This window comes from Ambystoma mexicanum, chromosome 8, assembly GCF_040938575.1.
Source record: "Ambystoma mexicanum isolate Mex_15411 chromosome 8, UKY_AmexF1_1, whole genome shotgun sequence".
Lineage (NCBI taxonomy): Eukaryota > Metazoa > Chordata > Amphibia > Caudata > Ambystomatidae > Ambystoma > Ambystoma mexicanum.
In genome coordinates this window covers 385231984-385239730 of record NC_090929.1, presented here as the reverse complement: position 1 = coordinate 385239730, position 7747 = coordinate 385231984, and the positions used below count along the sequence as shown (strand labels likewise).

The 7747-nt window shown below is 46.7% G+C and overlaps 1 protein-coding gene across 13 annotated transcripts in view; it reads left to right on the top strand.

The window, feature by feature from the left end:
* GRIN1 (glutamate ionotropic receptor NMDA type subunit 1) overlaps positions 1-868 on the top strand; it is a 1139664-nt gene extending 1138796 nt beyond the window's left edge. For all 13 annotated transcript variants that reach the window (XR_011268541.1, XR_011268543.1, XR_011268542.1 and 10 more), the window contains one exon: positions 1-868. This exon is cut by the window's left edge and continues 3297 nt beyond it. The gene's annotated coding sequence lies outside the window, so the exon portion shown is untranslated.
* The last annotated feature ends 6879 nt before the right edge of the window (positions 869-7747 follow it).

Genomic DNA, 7747 nt, shown 5'->3' with positions numbered 1-7747 from the left:
TACTGTGAGCAGAGTACCCTGCAGTAATGTGGACTCCGCTTCAGCTAGCATGGTCCTGGAAAGCTGCAAAGGTCACAGTGGGCGCGATTCAGGGCAATGGTGAAATGCCTAGTTGTGTGCCCAGATGTCGCCCAACTCAGGGGCTTCATAACTGAACTACTCTACCACCCATGCCTCTATGGTGTCACCTCTTACTCCACGTTTGGCCCGCCTGCCCCAAATACAGGACACGCCACAGCTGAGTAAGACTCGAGACTGGCCTCCTGATGAAAACCAATTAGCACTAGGGCAACACATGCCATAGTGAACATCCATTCTTTCAATACATTTTCTCACCATTCTACTGGACGAGGACTGAGGCAAACATTGCCAGTGTGCAAAAATGCATTGAATGAATATCTGTTATGCACTGGCACGAGTTTTGCTCTAGTTCTAATTGCCCTTGCACTAATGCAAAGTTTCTGTAAATCCCTGCCTAAGAGTTAATTTGTCACAAAGTGACCCTTGACAATGGGGACAACCAACCCCTTGATCACTAACTTGTATGTAGACTTCTGCATATAATTGTGAGCCTGGACTGGCATTATAACCTACGAGGGAATCCATGCACATCCACAATCCTTGGCCCATTCCTCGGCTCTCCTTTGTGAGACCAGTGCGTTGTGCGCCATGTAAACTCTCCTCCCTCGCATTCATCTCCAAAGAACCAAGCATAATAGTGAACACTGCGGCCAGCGCCTGCTCAGCATACACTTCCAGGAGGTGCACACTGACCATGATGCAATAGTACTGACACCCAGGAAACGGTATCCTTGTAAATACAATTGGGAAATGTAAAACATTCATTTAAAATAAAAAGGGAACAATGTATGGTGTCTGTCTTTCTTTTTCTTAATGAATATTTAAATTTAAATTTAAATTTAAAGTGGGTGTACACACCAGACCCAGATCATTTGCTGCCTACCACCCTCATTCACTCTGAGGGGGCGATGAGTCTTTCAAGGTGAACCCTTTGTGGGTAAGAGCGGCAAGAGGGGATAAAAAGGCTGCTAAATCTGAATAACCCCACACTGTTGCAGAGGCTTCTGTGGTGGCGCGGTGTGGAAAAGGAAAGGCAAAATACCCTACTCTTATGCCATCAATTGGTCTACAGCCTTCGGTGTCTTGGAATTCGACAAGAGTCTCTGGCTCCACTAGAGGAAGTGCCGGAAAAGTTACGACTTTGGAGGTAACCACGGCGCTATTTGCGGCATGGCCGCCTCCAAAATCGTTCCAACTCTGCCCTGGTGATTGGAGTAATTACCGGTCCATTCCAAGGTTGGAGGGACCGGTAATTCCCCATTCACCAGGGCCCTTCCCCATTCCCATTTGAGCCCCCATAGTTCTCAATGGGAATGGGGAAGGCGCTAATAACGGTACCGTAAATGACGGTACCGTTATTAGCACTAAAGTCCCTTTGCGGGTCCCGTCCTTGACGCCTGCTAAAAGCAGGCGTCAAGGACGGGACCCGCAAAGGGAACTCGTAGTAGGGCGCTAAGGGTTTAAAGGCACCGGTCTCTTTACCGGTAACCGTTAACCCTTACCGCCCTACTCGGAATGAATGTCCTCTAACACTGCCAAGCTGGAGAGAACTAAGACAGTGGGCCTCATTACACAGACGGTAACCATGGCGCTATTAGCGCCATGGTTGCCGCCGGTATTTTATCGAGTTCGCCATGGTGAATGGCGGAATTGCCGCCCTATTCCAAGGTGTGTGGAGCGGTAATTCCCCATTCACCATGGCACTTCCCCATTCCCATTTTTGCCCCCATAGGGCTCAATGGGAATGGGGAAGGAAGTAATTATGGTACCGCAAATTGCGGTACTGTAATTACCTCCAAGGTCCCTTTGTGGGTCCCGTCCATAACGGCTGGTAAAACCAGCCGTTAAGGTAGGGTCCCACAAAGGGACCTCGTAGTAAGGCGGTAAAGGTTTACCGGCACTGGTACCCTTACCGGTACCAGTAAACCCTTACCGCCATCCGTGTAATGAGGCCCAGTGTCAGTGAAAGTCAGGGTGATGCCATGCCAGAAAGGGCATTGATGTGTTGGCGCCCAAGGTTATTGCACTGAAGGAGCAGATGTCGTATAAAGTGGCACTGAAAGAGCTAGAGGACATGGCACAGAGAGACAAACTTCAAAAAGTGCTGGCACCGAGGGACAAACTGCCAAAGTGCGCACTGCCAAGCCTGTGGCACTGGGAGTTACCCACACCAAAGGATACCTTTTCTAAAGAGAAGTCACTGGGCCTCATTACGACCCAGGCGCTAAGTGGTTTACGGCTCCGTAAAAGGCTGCGGCGCCGTTAAATACTTAGCACCTTACAACAAGGTCCCTTTGCGGGACCCGACCTGAACGGCTGGTCTGGACCAGCCGTTAAAGTAGGGACCCGCAAAGGGACCTCGCAGGCAATTACGGTACCGCAATTTGCGGTACCGTAATTGCCGCCTTCCCCATTCCCATTGAGCCGTATGGGGCAAAAATGGGAATGGGGAGGGGCCATGGTGAAATGGGGAAATACCACTCCGCCAACCTTGGAATGGGGCAGTATTTCCCCATTTCACCATGGCAGACTCGTTACAACACAGGCACCAACCATGGTGCTAATAGCGCCATGGTTTAGCACCGGTGTTGTAATGTGGGCCACTGACACCTTCTTGAGTTTATGACCTGGCGCTCGATACAGACCCTCAGAAAAAGAGATGTGAAAATATTGTGCCTATCCTGGCTGCTATGCAAGCAGAGAGATTGCAGGATAAAACTATGTTTGGCTCTGTTTTGTTTTTTTACCCCAACCGGCTTCTCAGCACCAGTCTCCAGTTAAGGTCAACTGTACGGAGATGTTCTCGAGGGGTTTTAAATCTTCACCAGATAGTGGGCTTCCTTCACAGCAGCCACATTGTGATTCCGGGGAGGACATTTCAGAGCTGGGACCACACCTTTACCCTACAGATTTAGAGGACTTGCTCGAGGGTTTGGCTCTAGAGCCCCAGAAGGAGGATGAGCATGCTTGGACTATGGAGAGGACAGCTTGGTCCCAGAGGGCGGGCCGCCCTACAGAGCATCTACTTCTCCTGATGGCTTTATTCAATTTATTCACATTGTGAGCAAGGCAGTAGAGGGGGTTGCCCTTCCTCTGGAAAGCGTCAAGGAAGAAGATTCATTAGTGTTTTCACACATTAATTACTCTGCTAGACTATCTGTGGCCTTACATATCGATCCTAGACTTTGCAAGCAAGGAAGTAAGAATGTTAAGAATCTGTATACGACTGCTTTGGGAGAGCAATGATGGAGAAGAAATAAAAAGCTCCTGAAGAAGCTCCACTGTGCCTTATAGGGCTTTCATCACCCAAGTCCACTGTAGCAAGTGCAGCAAGAAGCAGGGTGATGCATCCCTCTCCTCCACCAGGAAGGCACAATAAAGGCATGGGTGACCTTTGGAAAAAGGCAGTGATTAATACAGAAACCCTCATTTAAGCAGCATACACAGCCCCACTCTTTCCCGAGTATGCGAGAGAATTATGGGAGAAGAGGTTTCCCTTCATAAAATGCCTTTCTGGGGACACGCAGGAATTATTTGGATACTGATCTGGTTGACTTGGCATTCAGAAATAGGAGCCAAGCAGCAGTCATGAGAAGACTTTCTTCATCAACAGCAGCACGGCTTAGATCTGAGGTAGTGGATAGGATATTCATGTAATGCATATTCAATGGATCTATATATTCAATGGATCTATGTGATTTTAACGAATCAAATTGCAGCAAATAGTTTTTTTTACCGAAAGAATATCGAATTCTTTTTTATTTTTTATTTGGGGTTCACCCCCGAAATACCCCATTTCCCTGTGCTTCTAAACACTCTGCAACCCCTCCAGACCCCTTTACTCCACCACCATACACATTTTCATAAAAAAATCGATATTCTTTCGTTATTTCAGTTTCGGTAAAAAAGTTATTCTCTGTTTTCTATTCGGTAACAACGCTGGATACCATATTCAATGCATTTTCTTTGTTTGTTAAGGATGTTGACCGGATGCAAAGGATTATTGAAGCAGACACACACATGCCCCTCGTGCTATGGGCTCCCTCTCTCTGACACCTTTCCTTTCGATCCACATTTAGGGTGTGGGGGTATGGCTACTTCTTTGATCAACAGCATTGCTACCAGAAACAGAGGTGTGAGTATTACAAGGGTACTAGTTATATCAGGGAAATAAACCTATACCAGCAACAACAGGGCTCTCAGTCGAAGGTCCAGATTCCAAAGCAAGCTTGACAAAGCAAGCCCCCTTCCTGCGAGACTCAACTCCTATTTGTGAAAAGGATCTTGCATTTTCTCAGAGACGGGGTGATGATAACAGGCTGATGGGTACTCCAGCTAGTTGTATTTGGCCAGGCTCTGGAGTTTATAAAACCACCAGCCCTAAATGTACCCAAAGTCCCACATTCTGTTCCTGTAGCAAAGAATTCGAAAGTTGCTTCAAAGGGATTGAATACATGCAGTCCCAAGGAAACTAAGGAACTAGGGCATTTACTCCAATTATTTTCTTCTCCCCAGAGCGCCTGGAGTCTGTCCTTGGGTGATATCGGTGCAGGGTATAAATCAACATAACATAACATAAAAAAATAAACAAAAGAAGTAAAGGTGGACTACAGACCCTCCCATTCTAGATTTCAGACGATTCAACAAGATCGTAGTGGATATTTCTTTCTTCAAGATGGAGAATGTGCAATTCATTCTACCATCCTTCGACAAGGTAGATTTCATATAATCAACCCACAGAATGCTTAAGTGCAAATAAAAATGCACCCAAAACACAAAACCTAGCTGAGGTTCTCGAATTTAGGAAAGCACTATTAGGTCAAGTTCCTGCCTTTCAGGCTCAAGTCTGCACCAATGTTCTTCAACAAATGCTTGGCACAAGTAGGTGATTTTCTGAGAAGGAACAACATACAGGTATCACCTTACCTGGAAGACTGGTTAATAAGGGCCCATACACAATCCAAGACTTTGCAAGACCCCCAGTTAGTACCACATGCCTAACAAGATCTAGGATGGCAAGTAAAGTCAGAAAAATTGTAGCTACAAATAGACACCTTAGTTCAGATCCTTGGCAGCATGGTAAACTCAATATCAAGAATGGCTACGCTTACCATGTAGAGATCTCAAAAGTGAAGGGGCCGGGTTTCCACTTTGATCCACAGTGCAAAGACTGAAGTGAGGAAAATAAGGAGACTCATAGTTAAGGTGCCTTCTTGAATTTGCATTGTTCCCAAATGCAGCTTTATGATGAGAGTAATCCAGGAAACTCTCGATGACAGTTTATTTTGTGGTGCTATTGGACTATCAGCTCATCTGAGAGTAGGTGGTGGGAGTTTTGACAGGCAATGTTGCCATGATGCATGACATGTGAAAGCAGTGAGGAACAAGATCAAGAACATTGTCCCTTGCAGTTCAGAAAAACTCCAAGGGGTGATCAGTCAAATCATCAGGTGACTAGTTTACTGTCTGCTAGGTTCATCGAACCATCTTGCAGACACTCTCAGCCATCATCTGAACTTAGAACATGAGTAGGAGTTTGACCATGACACTTGTCTGAAGATCTTTCCGGTATTGGGAACCACCAAAATAGTGTTCTTGATCAGCTCAGGATTACAGGTTTGATATGTATGTGGACATATATCCAGGCAAAGAGGCAGTAGGAAAGACGTTCTCTCTGGATTTGACCAACACATTTATAAATTCCGTTCCAGAGGTAGTCGACCATAGCGCCTCCATGATGTGGGTCAACCAGTACTGGGTCATTCCCACTCAACATTCCCTCAGAACCACCCACTGTTGGCTCTACCTAATGTAGAGGGCTTCTTAATCAGAGACCACCATGACCCCAGAACGTTGTGGACATCATTGTGTAATGTTCCAAGTGGTTTGCGGACCCATCCAGATCTGTGGACCCGTCTGCAGGATTCATGGACACGTTCAGGATTTGCAGACCTATCAAAAATGTATGCAAATCTGAAAATGCACAAAGTAAGTGCAAACTGCACATCAGATCCAGGAACAGTTTAGGGAACACTCCTAACCCACCCTAAGTGTGCTTACCTCTCCGAAACTCTAACACAAGCTCCACTATATGGACCTAGAATAAGGCCGGTCCCCAAGGCCTCATTCTGAACCAAAGGAATTCAAAGATTGCAGCCTATTATCACTCACAGGTGCAAAGCCTCAGTGGAAGTCCAACCCAAGGGGATGAGGGAGAGCAGTATGGGAGCCAGCCAGCTCAGTGGGGAAGTGTGAGGGCAGGATGCTCACATTTGGTGAAGGCTGGAGACTGGAAGGTGGAAGAAAACAAGGACGTGGAAAGAGTGAAGTAGACTGCAGAGGTGGCAGCAGATGAGAGCCAGAAGCGGCGGTGAAGGCTGAAACAGAGAGAGGAAGTAGGAGGTAAAACATGGAGTGAAGTGGAAGGAGGTAGTACCATCAGAGGAAAGGAGGGACACAGCAATAAAAGGAATAGAGAGGATTGAGGCGTTTATAACAAGAGGCAAAAGGGGGAGACGACATCAGACTCTGTGAGTAAGACTGAACCACTGGTTACATGAGGGAAGGAAGGTACAGAGGAGGTGAAACAAGGATGAGGAAACCTGGAAACAGGAGTACCCAGGTGGACGATGAAGGCCTTGCCAGCCTTAATTGGCAGGATCCGGAGCGTCAGGTTAACCCTAGGTAGGCCTAGATGGTGGAAGAAGGAACAAGATAGGGTCAGGGAAAGTACTGTCAGTTTAGGGAGGAGAAGGGTAAGATCTCCCATGTTTGGTCAGGGTGCCCATGGACCCCTCTGCAGATGTCCCTGTCAGCTATGATCAACACGCCGGTCACTCAGGACCTTTGAATCTGAAATTGTAGTACAGGGTTACTGGACCTTGGCAAGCCCACATCTAGAGGCACAGCAAAAATAACCCTTGAGCACCCTGTGAGCCCAAAATATCAGGCTGTATGGAGGTGTTGCAATGCTACTGATACTGTAATCAATGGGAAATAAGAGGCTTTGGGGATTGCATGAGCTGACAACACTAGGGCAGGGGAGGTGGCGTAATCTCACAGGTGCTCTATGGACTTGGACCTTGATGAGGCACCTGGCAGCAGCAGTCGGCAGGAAGGACCTTTAGCTGGTCAAGACTACCCTGACTGTTATTTCGTTCGTATTACATTTCCCTTTGCTTTGGAAGTTCCCCACGCCCCTGTAGTTTACTCTCCGTATACATTCCTAAAGAAAACCTTTACAAAAAGATGTGGTCTTGGTAGGCTTCTTCAACCCTGTTCGCTATGTGACACTGTCCTCTGATACCTTTGCTTTTGGGAGTATTAAGGAAACTGAAGAGCAAGACAGTGAAAATGATCTTGATTGCCCCCATGTGACCGAGTAGGCCTTGATACTTGAACTTTCTTGACCACTCTATTAGCCATTACACTACCTTGCATGCACAGGACTTACTTCTGTGGATTAATGGGGGTCATATTCTTCACCACCATCCAGTCTCTCTCAAGTTAGAAGTTTATTTGTTGAGCAGTCGGAGAATGAGCATTGCAGAGTGCAGAGGCAACTTGATTACAGCAAGAACCCTTTCCGCTAGGCTAGCTTATAGTACACCGACTTTCATTTGGTGTAAAGAACAATAATTAGACTCTTTTCAAATTGGAACTCAGA